The sequence below is a fragment of the Melospiza melodia genome, chromosome 1, assembly GCF_035770615.1.
Source record: "Melospiza melodia melodia isolate bMelMel2 chromosome 1, bMelMel2.pri, whole genome shotgun sequence".
In the NCBI taxonomy this organism is placed as follows: Eukaryota; Metazoa; Chordata; class Aves; order Passeriformes; family Passerellidae; genus Melospiza; species Melospiza melodia.
The window spans coordinates 54,595,018-54,608,464 of record NC_086194.1 but is presented as its reverse complement, the minus strand read 5'-3'; the positions used below and the strand labels follow the sequence as shown (position 1 = coordinate 54,608,464).

General features: G+C 37.8%; 1 protein-coding gene across 3 annotated transcripts in view; it reads left to right on the top strand.

The window, feature by feature from the left end:
- Window positions 1–13,447, top strand: part of POU6F2 (POU class 6 homeobox 2) — a 307,048-nt gene that overhangs the window by 199,319 nt on the left and 94,282 nt on the right. The gene's annotated exons all lie outside the window — the stretch shown is intronic.

The window sequence follows — 13,447 nt, the reverse complement described above, 5'->3', positions numbered from 1 at the left end:
ATCAGTCAAGTTGGTCACTGGGCTGTGCAAGGCAGAACAGATTGGGTCTGTCTGAGAACACCCAGCAGGCTCCTAATGTCATCTTATGTCCCGTAGAAAAGAAAATAATGAAATTGTTAAATATAAGCTGGTTTTGCTTAATAAGAGTGACAACACAATAAAGATGATATTTGATCCCATGTAGGAGCTATGAAAAAAGCAGGAAGAAACTAAGATTTTTTTTTACTTGTTACAGGATTTCATTTTGGTTTGGTTTGGACTCTTTTATTTGAAGTTTTATTGCTGTGTACTCTACTAAGAATTTGCATACCTTCCTTATTGGAAAGGGCAGGAAGTCTGGACAGTGGATGACTGCTGTGTTATCTATTAAGGGTTGCAAGGCAAGTGCTGAGCAGCATTAGTGGCACAACTGAAGCAAAGCGAAAGTCATGTCCAAAAGACATAGAGCTCTTAGAACTGTGTAAGTAAAGGCTGCATTTTCCTCATTGTTTCAGAAATGCAAATTCTATTACACTGTCCTCATTGCTCTGTGAAACCTGAAGAAGAGTTTGGTCTTGCTGTTCTCATCAACTATGTTGATTCGTATATTTTTATTTGCAGCATTTTTGTTTTGAGATGCTAAAAGTAAGGCTACTCAGCAAGGACATCTCTAATGTAATCTACTAGCTGCCAGAGGTAACCATTGGAGGTTTTTAGCTTTTAAGGGTAAGAGGATGTCTGGGAGAAAAAAGGCGTCTGAGGGTTTGGGGTTTTTTTCCCAGCGCCAGTGATTTCTGTGGAGATACTAGAAGGAAATCATGATTGATTTTTTTATTTTTTTTTTTAATTGCATACTGTAAAATTTTAAAGGCACATCCTTGGTACATACTTACATTACTGAACACTCAAAGCTTTAGGCAGCTGATGGACAGGCATCCCATTTTTTTTTTATGGTGTGAATTCATTTTTGCCCTGTCATGTGTAAAGACAAAAGAACTGCCTTGATTTGTCTTGTGCCTTTTTATGCTGGGAAGAAAATTATGCAAAATATGGAAAAGAACAAGTAACAGGCCTGCTTTTCACTGGATTTTTCATGTGGCTGTCGCCAGCTGGGCTGGACTTTGTCTCAGCTGCCTTTTTATATTTTGCTCTTTACAAGTAAGTGCTAAGAAGATTAATTGTTTTCTCCTATTTTGAGCTCCAAGAAGGAGAGCTTTTGCGTACATAGCCTATGTAGTCTCTGTGTTTAGCGAGTATTTCCTAAACACCTTTGTGGCTGCTCTCTCTTTGGCTTTTTGACACTTGCTATGTGTTCTCTTAAAACAAAATGGCTGAATATTCCCTGCACATGCTTTATAATGCTTGAAGGTCTTTCTGGCATGTATAAATGTCATACCTATATGTGAACATCATAAATCTACTCAGATTTCTTGGTTTATTACTATGATTGCTTGTACTATATTTGGAAACCAAGCAAGTCTTAGCATTGCTGGTCCTGAGAGCCTGAAAAATATGTTAGAAGTGTTTAGGAGGAGGGAAAGAAGGGACTGTTGCACAAAAGAGGGAGAGGAGTCTCCAATTCCCATTTGTCCTTCTGTAATTTGGGAGGCATCATTGGTGTATGAAGGAAGGAGGCTCACACAATGGCTCAAATTTCATAAGCATCATAAAAGTCTAGGCACAAAGCAGCACAGGCTTATTAGCAGAGGAAGTGAGGTCAGTAGTCTTCAGCTTCTTAACAAGATGATAGAATTTATGAAGCATCACAGCAGCAGGATGTGTTTGCCTGCAGACTGTTCATATAACAAGCCCACTGGGGTCCTATAGTTATCGCCCTTGAATTTGTTTTCCCTTCTTTATTTTCTTTTTGTCATCTTCCTGGTTTTCTGGCCTAGCTTCCTGCACTGGAGGAATTACTTTATTATTTTTGATGCCTTGTTGGTGACATTTCATTTGGACTTTTTTTTTGTCATTATCATTAAGTAGTTTAGTTTAGATAGTTCCATTGGTGTGTCTCGGATTACAGAGGTGCTCATAGAGGTGTGTAATGAAATCTAACTATTAATATTCCAGAAAATCTGGGACTGGTGTTCAGTCTGAGGTATCCTTTCAATCCAGTGTGAGATGAGTGCCTAAAATGTGCCTAAGCTGAGAGTTCAGGTTAAAAGACATCCTGCTTGTTGTAGATCTCAAAAAGTTCTATGAGCTGCTGGGAGTAAAAGCATTACCCAGACATTATCAAAAAGTAAGAACAAACAATGGGCGCTTTTAAATCATTTACCTCTTATTAACACTATGTAGGCAGTAGTTCTACAACAATCTTTTCCACAGGGAAATAAAATTTTGTGTGTCTTTGACCCCCTTCTTTTTAGGATTTTGGTGCACATTGCTGTACTTCACTAATTTAGCTTCCTGTGGTGAGGGCAATGAAGTTTATTATCCCTCTTTTTCTTTTATAGAACAGGAAAGTGAGGCAGTGAGATTACCTGCTGTGCCCAAGGTGGTGCAGGTCTGATAGGATCAGAAATAGGAAGTGGATTCCCAGGTGCTGATCTTTATGTACAAGACAGTCAGTCCTAAATCCCTGTTTCTGATCTGACTTGTTCTGTCATACAGGATGTTTTTTAAATTTTTTTTTTCCTAATTAGGAAAGCTGTGCTTTATATCATGGAAGCACAGCATCCAGATGGGAATAGTATGAGTCAGAACAGCATATTTAATTATTTATAACTGCTTTCTTTGTTTGATGGTTTGATTGTTATTTATTTTATTTTTCTACCCAAAGATTTGATCACTTAAACAGCCTGGAATCAAACATTTGGCAGTGTTTACAAATTATGAAAGCGATTTCTGATTAAAGTGCTCTGTGGGAAAATTAAAGTTGCAGATCAGTACATGAGCCAACGGCATTCTTCCGAATTTCACCAGGAGGGATCTGCTCTGTGGCATGTGCTCTGCATTCATACCCGTGCTGGCACAAGGTGCAGGTGGTGCCTTGCACATTTTCTCTGTGGAGTTCTCTGGGCTGTTGACAGGGGGAACACAGAGTCCTCTCAGTCCAGTGAGATGCAGGTCTGCAAGACACCCATTAGACGGTGCACAGCAAAAAGGCCACTCCCAATTGCAGCTGAAGAAGGTGACAGAATCATGCAGACATCTAAAGCTTATCTATTTTGCAGATGTGTTGTGATCAAGTCTGAAAATCATTGTTATATCAGTTAAACCAGCAAAGTTCCTGGCTGAAGCTATTTTGCATGACGTCAGATGTCATTTCACTGTGAGATGTGATTAAGAGGTGCTAGAATTAATCCATTTAAGAATACTGCCGCATTAAAAAAAAAAAAAAAAGAAGAAATTACTTCTGCTTTTGTCTGTACTGGTCTGTGGACCAGTGTTGATTCACAAATATCAGAGGTCTTATGTTCTTGGCTTCCACTCTTAATTTTCCAGTGTAAAACTTTAAAACATAAGATGCCTTCCTGGCATTAGCTTCTTTATGAGTTGAAAATCCATGTGATCCATAATCCAGATACATAAAACGGTCACCAGTGTATGCTGAAAACCTCTTAATGAAATCTTTTGCACTGGATGATTGCTTAGAGAACACTAGCTTTCACTTATGGGTCTTATCTTTTTAGCTATTTCCTGGCTCATTTCTCAAAAGCTTTACTGATTGAGTAGCTATTGGCAAAAAAAAAAAAAAAAACATGCCTATACATTCCTGAAAAAATAAAGGCAGGAATTTGCACATTTTTGCACAGCTTTTTATCACAATCACATTTATAATAGCCTATAGAAGGCTGGAGGACCTCTGTGGAGCTGCTCTTTCCAGGCAGAGTCTAGACAAACATGAGTCCAAAACTGGCCATGTTTTTGACGACTGTGGGAGAGAAGGGAGAAAATGGGAAGTGTTGTGGTCATGTTTGCTGGACCTGGCTCTGCCTCAAGGATGGAGATGAAAAATAGTTTGCCCCATGCTCCCTGACACCTGGGTGGAAAATCAAAGAGATCCATATTCATTTCATCTTCATTGGAAACACACAGTAGAATAAACATTCATAGTTGGCAAATGGAAAAGTTTTAAATTGATGATGGAAGAAACATTCATTTCAGAGCTTCTGAGCGAGCTATTAAAATCAACAGAGTAAAGACAAAATCCCTGGCACTGAAAATGAAAGGAACAGTCTTTGTATCTACTTAGTTAAAACTTGGCAAAACAAATCTAAAGTAGTGGTTTCAGATTTCCATGTGCACTAACTGTGCCAACTTTTGTTCGCAGGGTTGCCATGACAGAAAGTTCATCCCACTTTCTCAGTGCTTTTTCCACTAACTTTTAAAATTAGAAGTTAATTTAAGCAAAAAGCTAGATCTTGTATCAGCACTGACATGTATTTATTTGTTTTGTACTGTTGAATGGTCCAGGCTGTTCATGAAAATACACTTTTTTGACACAAGCTCATCTCCATTTAATTGGCATTGGAGTTAGTACAGTAAATATTGTAGTGGTGTTTTAGTACAGCAAATAGAGCAGTGATAATTACTACACTAACGGTGTGGTATTTCTACCTACACTAGTCAGTGGGCTTTTGCAAGAGGATGAGGAATTCACTAATTTCAAAAACAAGGAAATTTGTGAACAGAAAATTATCTCCTCTTGCCCTCCAACTCCCAAACATCATGGCTGTACATTAGCAATCAATTTCACATTATGACCAGTATTTTCATCATCCTAAAAATTTTCTTAATTCTCTACAGCTTGAGGTAGCTTTTGCATTATTTTTTGAAAAGGTGAAATATAACAGAAGGAATTTTTAAAAGAAAATTGTAGTTGTTTGGAGACTTCACAGAACCCAGATGCATCACTGCCAGTATGTTTTTACAGGGTGAATAAAATATGCCTGTTAGGATACATTCTCCTGTGAATTTTATATATTTTTAGAGCAAATTCTGGAGGATTCTTCTATAATTCTTAAAAGGATGCTGTTAATAGCAGGTGTATTTAATATGTGTAACAGCCTTAATGCATTAGTAACATTTTGTAGTGTCATTGAGATTTGATATAGTTAACACAGCTGATGAGACATAAACTCTTATTTTAAATATTTCATTACTCTGAATACTAAAATTGGGGCGATGTTGCCTGAAGGAAGGCAAAGACTAGCTTCATGTTAGTTTTTTCAGACAATCACAGGTTAGCAACCAAATTCAGCTTTTCTTCCATTAGCTGGTCTGGAAAAACAAGTATTTTCATTGATAACCATGATAAAGTATTAGTTACTGCATCAAAAGGGTGCCAATATTCTGTTCAGACTGAATATATGCACATAAACAGTGAATAATTTTTGAATATATTTTTTGCCAATCCAAAATGATTCCTTTATGTCCCTTTGATTTTGTTCTACTTCTATAACTAGGGATTCCATGTAAATAAATATATTATTTAAGTGGAAGTTCTTTTTATTAATGTCTATGTGTTCCTTTCAAATTAAAAATAATTAACCTTGAAGAAGCAAAGTAAGATCTAGATGGAGTTTGTTTAAAGGACTGCTCTTAACTGCTACTTTTCAGTGTTCAACAGCATGGGGTTTCCCATGTTCTTTTGGAAGCCATGATGTGTACAATGCATTGACTGGGCAGTGCAATGCTTTTCTGGACTCCCCAGTCCTTCCCTTCAGCTGTGCATGGGTCTCATCCTAACAGAAGTGGGACTGACTTCACAGCCTGTGAATGAGGATTGACTATAAAATCTTCTTCCCAAGTCTCCCATCCAAATTCTTTACTGATGAGTAGTAGAATATGTAGCAGTATGTGGATAACCAGGTTGTTTATTCCATTGGTGAGCAGGAAATTTGGAGCAGCTAACCCAAAAAGCAGCTAACAAAAGTGATAGATGACAAGCACAGCCAAACTAGGAGTAGCGTCTGAAGCAGCAAGATGTTTGGCTGATGAACTGTAGAGACTGGAAAGAAATCTCATATGCAGCCACTCTTATTTTATTGCAAACTAAAACTGAGCAGTCAGTCTATCTCTGCCAAATACAACTGCACAGTCTAGAACCATTGCTTCCCTATTCTTTATCTTTGTTTTGGATATCTCTGCAAGTAAAACAAGCTAGAAAAAGGGATATAGGCAGATTGCCTCAAATTGGCCTGTAGTCAGCTTAAATATCACAAAAAGAAAACAGCTACAGATACTATGTTATGTTTTGAAATACACATAACTAAATGCAGTGTTCTTAATTATGCATGGTGAATACTGGAAATCTTTTTGATTCTTAAAGACAGCAAAATAGAGCTACTGAGAGTCAACAGTAGGGAAACATCAGGTACCTTGCTGGTGGTACATACATTCCCGAATAGCTTCTGATATGACAGATTACCAGATTAAAGTTCACCTCCCAGCTCTTCTATAATTTCTGGTGTGGAAGTAGTTGCATAGTGTAGAGAAACACTGATCCCTCTTATAAGCAAAGAACACCCCTATCTGCTACTCACATCGTGATTTACAGCATCTAGCACAACACCTCCTGACCAGCTTTGCTTGAGACTGTTTCTGGACCACAGCTAATAAAGCAATGCCCCTTGTGACTCAGACAAAGCTTTTTAGTCCATTTTTATTCTTCTGTGCCTGGTGAAGAATACCACATTCAACACAGTACTGCATTTGTATCCCAGCTGTTGATGAGTAGCTTTCAGTCCCTACGCAGGGATAGGGAGCATTGCAGCCATGTGTTTTCCTTTGCTCTGTGTTCTCCCCCACCTTTTTTACCCTGTTACTGCAATTTTTAATTTTTCATGTCTTGGTAAAAGCAGACTTTCAAGGCCTTATCGAGAAAAACAGGGCCTGTTAACAAGGTTGAAGCTCAAGTCACTGCTCTGGCAGCGAATTTGTGTGCAGCAAGGTAGAACTGCCATTTTTGCACCTGGTTCTTTTACTTGCTATTGTAGTTTATTGATTGTAAAGAAAAGAAGAGGGCTGTGCTGCATTTTTTCCCTTTCTCCTTATAGTGTGTATATGTTGCTGTTTTCTGAGTCATTCCATGGCCTCTTCTCACTGCTGTTCAGCTAACTTCTTTGGCTGGAATTCATACACAAAACCAGAATTTACAGGCACTTGACTCTTAGAATTCTTAATAGAAAAGAGTTTCAAGTCTTTTTCTTTCAGAAAAGACTGGAAGTGAAAATTGATAGAAACATGGTTACAATGAGCATCTGAGACATGAAAGCAAACACTCATACCAAGTCACCTGCTGGATACTCTAGCCTGTATTGTTTCCCTAAGTTGGGGCTGGGATAATGTGACATTTATCCTATGCCATCCATTCCCAGGACACTTTCACAAACTCAGCATACAGACCAACCTTTTAAACCACAAATATTTTGATTTGTTATTTGATCACATTATTTTTTTATAAAACCCTGCAAACAAACACATGTACAAAATACCTGGTACATTTCATTTACAGTAATGTTATTTTTAGTTAAGGAAACATCACTCACTTCAAAGACTCCTTGAGGAGACTTCTTGTAATTCTGGAACTGCAAAGAACCATTGCTGAAACTACAACTGGAGAAATATTTCTTTGTCCAAAGAGCCGTTTACCATAAACAATTGTAGAGGATGCAATTGCAGATCCATTACCTGAAAGAATGCAAAATCACTCTGAAGCCACCAAGCAGTTCAACGAGCTCCTCTTGATGAGTCTTTGCCCCAAAATAGGCACACTGTCAGGAGAAATGGCAGGGTACCTGGTGGAGTGGGGACTTGTGACCCTCTGAACTGTAGGACAGGATTCTGCACAACCTCTTCCAAGGCTTCTGAGGCTGTATGTGGTTGTGCTGCTTTTTCTGCAAGTATTGCTACTTTGAGTACATCAAACACTTAGTCTGCATAAGTTCCATTGAAATTATGATTCTCATCAATGTTAGAGCATCTGAAAAGTAAAGGAGAGCAAAAATAAGCTGCAGTTTTTCTCACTAAAGTTTGTATATGCTAAGAATGCCCAGATTTTGTCTTATGTCCATTATAAATCATGGTCATTGTTCTCTGAGTCAGCAGACTGTTGTTTCAAAGTTAATTTCTTTGTGTCATTCATCCATTCCCTGTCATATCCCTTCAGCTGTGAAATCTTACATTGGGTTCTGTTGGCCTTTAAAGTATAATCTTTTCTCTGTCAATTAGTTTCTTGCTATGGAGTCCTGAAGATTTTTTCCCATGAACTGGGGGGTTATCTTAAATTCTGGTCCACAGAAACATCATTATGGGCACAATATGGTCAGGAAATCCACTGTGCAGGAATACCATGCCGCTTTAAATGATTTTTCTGTTCTGTTCTTAGACAATCTGGGGGTGGTCCTACACTCTGTAATTAGAAAACTGCTCTTATCTGGCATAAGGACTTAATTGGAAGATCCTACTCCCGATCTGTGAGTCATGTTTTCACCAAAAAAAAAAAAAAATTCGCTGGTAAAATTTAGGAATTTAGCATATCTAGATTACTTGTTTGACACACAGACTTTGGCATTCAAACAATTACAGTGTTGTCATACTATGCTTAATTGCCTGTCTTTGGATGAGAATCCCAAGACAAGCCATGCTGATTGATCTCCTGTGTCTTGATGATACCCTGACTCCAGTTAACATTTCAACCATTTGTACAGTATGAGACCTAAGGTCCCATTTGAACCGAGAAAGTAAATGGCTTATTAAAGTCTAATTTCTCCAGCTTGTTCTTGCCTTTGGGCATTTTAAATAGGTTAATGCAATTTTTACAATACACTCAGGGAACTTTACTCACAGAGTATTGTCATAAAATAGCCCCTAGATTATCTTAAAATGGAAATTATTCCAAGTATACTTGTCCTGATACTTAGTCAAGCTCTCCACCTTAGAACTTTTTTCTTCTTCTTTTTTTTTTTTTTTTTTTTTGCTTTTCTCCCCTCAAGATTTTAGTGGATTATTGTACATTTTAAAGTTTGGTAAGGAAAAACGTCAGATTTATTTAATGCAGTGGATCATTTTTCAGAGAAGCTCCAGCATTCATCAAAACGTAGAGATACCACAGGCACCATATAAATTATGATGGTTTTCTTCTTAATACTTCCTTTTTATTGCCTACATTCTTTAAAGTGAATTTAATGCTCATGAACAATGCTAGATATGACAACACCAGAAAGTGAAGTCCTCTGTTTATCTGCAGAATTGGTGCAGGGGACTACTGGCAAGTTTCTTCCCATAGCCCCATCTGTGTTTTGCAGCTATAACCTTGAGGGATCACCTTTAGGAGCAAGGAGATGACTTGATCCGTGTGCTCTTTCTATTCTCTGCTGAAAGATGCCAATTGATGCCATTCAAGTCTTTTTGATCTTCCTCATTAGATGTTGTGAGACCATCAGTTTATTACCTTTACTGCAGCAAGCTTCTTCTAATGCAGGCAGGCTCTCTGTGGATATCTGTGTATGAATAAGACTTCTATACATTGAATACCTCTTCTGTATGTTAGAAAACATGCAAAAGCACTATTAAAGTGCGATGACTTTTGTTCCCTATATTGACCTAGGCTGAATTTGAGCCAGTGACTTAGAAAGAATATGCTCTGTATCCAATTACTAATGTCTTCAGCCACAAGAGCAACCCTTCAGGGATTTTTTTTTTCACAAAGAGGATGCTAACATATTTAAAAGAACTCACATTTTACTCTCAAAAAGAAAATCCAAGCATATGGAAAAACACGGGTATTTGGCTAACCTACCCCTCATTACCCAGGGGGGAGAGAATGTAAATGCGGGCTTGCATTAGATTGTTCACTGTGTGTATTCAATCTTTAGAAATCTGTTTCAAAGAAAGGAAACGCATGAACCTCATTAGAAGAGAAACAACAGGGTGGAAAAAAAAGCGAGCCATGTCAGTTCAAACGTAAGTCCAGATGCTAAAGTTAGTTACACTTTTCAGTTTAAGGCAATGCAAATCCACTCTCCATTACAGGGGAAGTGGAAAAAGGCATTAAGCCCTTGAAATGGCAGGAGTCAAGTTCTGTGCTCAGTCAAATACGAAGAGGTTTAATGTATGATTTTCTTCTTTTTAGTCCATTGTACATTGTTTCAAGGCGCTGAAGAACAACTATGCAATTACATAAATAGGAGGAGAGAAGCTAGAGTGGCACGACTGTTTGTAAGCTAAAATTGTTTCTTATTCCTCCTATCCCTGCTTCCTCTTTACACAGAAACAAACATGCAGAAAACATTAACAAAATAAATCAGAATTTATATGAAGGTTATCCACAAGAGCAGATTCTAGATATAATTTGAATCTCTGAATATTAATTTGATCTTCTGCCAAGTGCTGTAGAGGTCTTAAGAATCTGAATTTATATTGTGAGGAAAGGTGAAAAAGGAGTCCTAATTTTAAATTGTTTTCATTATATAAACATTTGTGAGCACACTTATGTTCCTTGCTTTTTGGAGAATTGTGATTAAACTTTAAAATATATGTTTTAACCTAAAATAAAACCAGGGATATTCCCCTACTTATGTCACAATATGTTAGCCAGCGGAGACAATTGCCACTATTTTCCATTAATCAGGCTTGGGAAATGAAGACAGAGCCTCTTCAGTTTGCCCACTACAACAAAGCTTCACTCATCCCCTGTCATGGATCAGACTGCTTCTTTCAGCATGGTTGCCTCAGAGGTGAATTTTCCCCATTGTAACACTCTATTTGGCAGAAGAGCATTTTCATTTTATTTTAGTTTCCTGTGTAGGTAACCAGCAGAGGAATAGAATATGGAATGACACATTTTGTGTGAATATTGTAAATGCATGGCAACACTGTGCCTGAGGTATCCCCAAAGAAAGTCAAGGAGGAGTATATACCTTAGGTCGTAACATTGTCCAACCCACAAAGTAGCCTGAGATCTGTGACAAGTATTGCAGTAGATGACCTAGGAGATCAGAAAGTTTGCTTTCACTGCCTCTTGAAAATTGATTTCCACCACTTAACTCCATGCCTCTTATTCTAATGCAAATGCTTTGATACCAGTAGTAAGTATAATCTGCTTAAAATAGGATCATAAACTGTGGGGTGATCTCATGGAAAGTCTGCCACAACACCACGGCAAGCAAGAAGTTTGTTGAACCATAGGTTTTATGTGCCATTGTTTCTTCATAGATATCAGTTATATTTACCATCATCTTGGATACCTGGTATATATCCAACACATGTTTTTTTTTAGGGAGAGTTGAAATGTCACACAGCTTTTGTGGATTTTCCTCACAGTTTTTTATAGCTTGCATACATTTTTAGTTGTGTGTCTCTTTTAAAGTGATGTACTTTATGTTGAACTTTTTAACCGTGAAAAGAACTTTCTGCAATTCTTTGCAAGCCTTTTTAATTCTTGAATGCAATTGTGAAAGTAGCACTTTTCACTAAAATATGTCAAAGTTTTACCCAGCTGTTAGCCAGTAAGTCATAAAAAAGATTCCTGTGAGGTAGGCAGTGCATGTTATCTTTTATACATGCAGACATAGCACTGTTGTACCACCTGAAATTCCATCAGGCTCCAAGCTCTGCAGAAAGTGACAAATGCTAGACAGGTATACTATTTATAATGGATGAGCTATGCAAGCCAGCTCTGGGAGTTGGATTGGATTTGAGTGCAAACAATAATATGACACAACCCCTGCTGTGGATAGTACACACATTGTGAGAGGCAGTGCAGTCTGGCAGCATGAACACCAGACACAGGCATGATCCAGAGCCTAAATCCAGCTTCATGGTACACCTACTGTGTGGCTCTCAGAACACCTTTTCTGATCTAGCAGTCCTTCTTCCAATTCCTTGTTTGGAAGGACTGTTCCAAGCGTGTTAAACAATCATACCTCTCTAAGCCACTTCAATGCAATTTATAGCTCAGCTTGATGATGGGCTTCAGAGAGGCTTTTTAAGGGAATGACATGAAAACACAAGAAGTTATTTGAATAATTTTGTGTTTGAATAATTTTGTGCAGTTGCTGACAATAAACTTGGAAACTTTTCCATGAAGTAATTAATCAGATTATCCTTCAGGGAATATCTTCTACCCCAGCAAGAATGTTTTCATTTCCAGTACAAAAGTGAATGGTAGAATATTGATCTTCCTGCTTTCACCAATATTCAAGTATTGACCAGTACTGAAAGCAAAGCTTTTCTAGTGCAAGATGAGAAGGTTGTGTCTCCTTCTGTCCAATTGTGCACGCATAATATAAAACAGTCCCTCATTTCTGAGCCATGCGGATCAGAATTTATGCTTCTGTGGGATGTCATTTAATTCATTTCTGTGTTGGAGTCTGTGGATGCAGTAAGGGTCAGTTTGAAGTCTTGGTTCTGGTTATCAGTGGTTCATCCAGTCTGCTAAGCTATCATAGGTGAAGGAATGGCCTGCACAATAAAAGAGCTGGTCTAGATTACTTTTTTCCTTGTGGGAATGGTAAGGGTCTTTCTGCCTCTACAAATAGAATTGGTGAATGCTTTTCCTTGCCATCTGAGATGATTCATGCTATGAATTGTTAATTAATCTATGCAGTTGCTTTCTTATATGCACACCTTCTTTGTTCTCACATGCCTTGGATTACATTTCCACTCACTACCCTGTTGGATTTGGGGCATTTAGGTACAAATTCTCATTGGGAAATTGATGGGAGTATTTCCTTACTTCTCCAGGGTGATTTCTTTTGCATGAGATACCATGCATGTTTTTAATGTGATGGTCACTCTGCTTTGTGTTGAAACACAAAACTTCTGTGAATAATTTTCTTGATAGAAATATATTGGTATTATCATTCCTCCTCTGTATTATTAGGATTCTTTGTTGAAGTCACATACACATGGCTATAATTCTTGTTAAAGCATATTTCTAGTTTGATTCCTGCATCTGATGAAGAAAATTTAGAGCAGCTATGAGTATGGGAATGGAGAGCCAACAGCTCTTCCTATCTAGTCTTGTACTTTTCCTTCTTACAGCTTTTTCTGGTTTACCCTTTCTGCCTCATCCTTCTCCATTGTCTTTTCTTTTTTCTTTTTCTTATTCCAGTTTATGCCTCAGTGATTTCATAAGTTGCACCAAGACCTCAAGTTCAGCCTCAGGGCATGGACATCTAGAAAGCTGAAATAGGGATGTTGGCATGAAAAGAAAGTGGAGATGACGTGGCTTAATCTGCCAGTCCACAAATAACTTGGTCAACAGAGTTTCTGGCCGTGAAATCTGAGTCCCATTTTAAAAATAAGAAATTTAATTCATTCCCAATTTACTTTTGCTAATCTGGATAGAAGTTAGAATACAGGGTGGTGCTCTCAAAGCAATATACAGAGCAAAAATATCATAATGACCTTGCAAGTTGTTTCTCTTGGGATCTTATAGCTAACTAATTCAACCCTTAAGATGTTGATTAACATCTCTATGTCTGAAGACCGAGGTGATTTATTCAGAGCATAA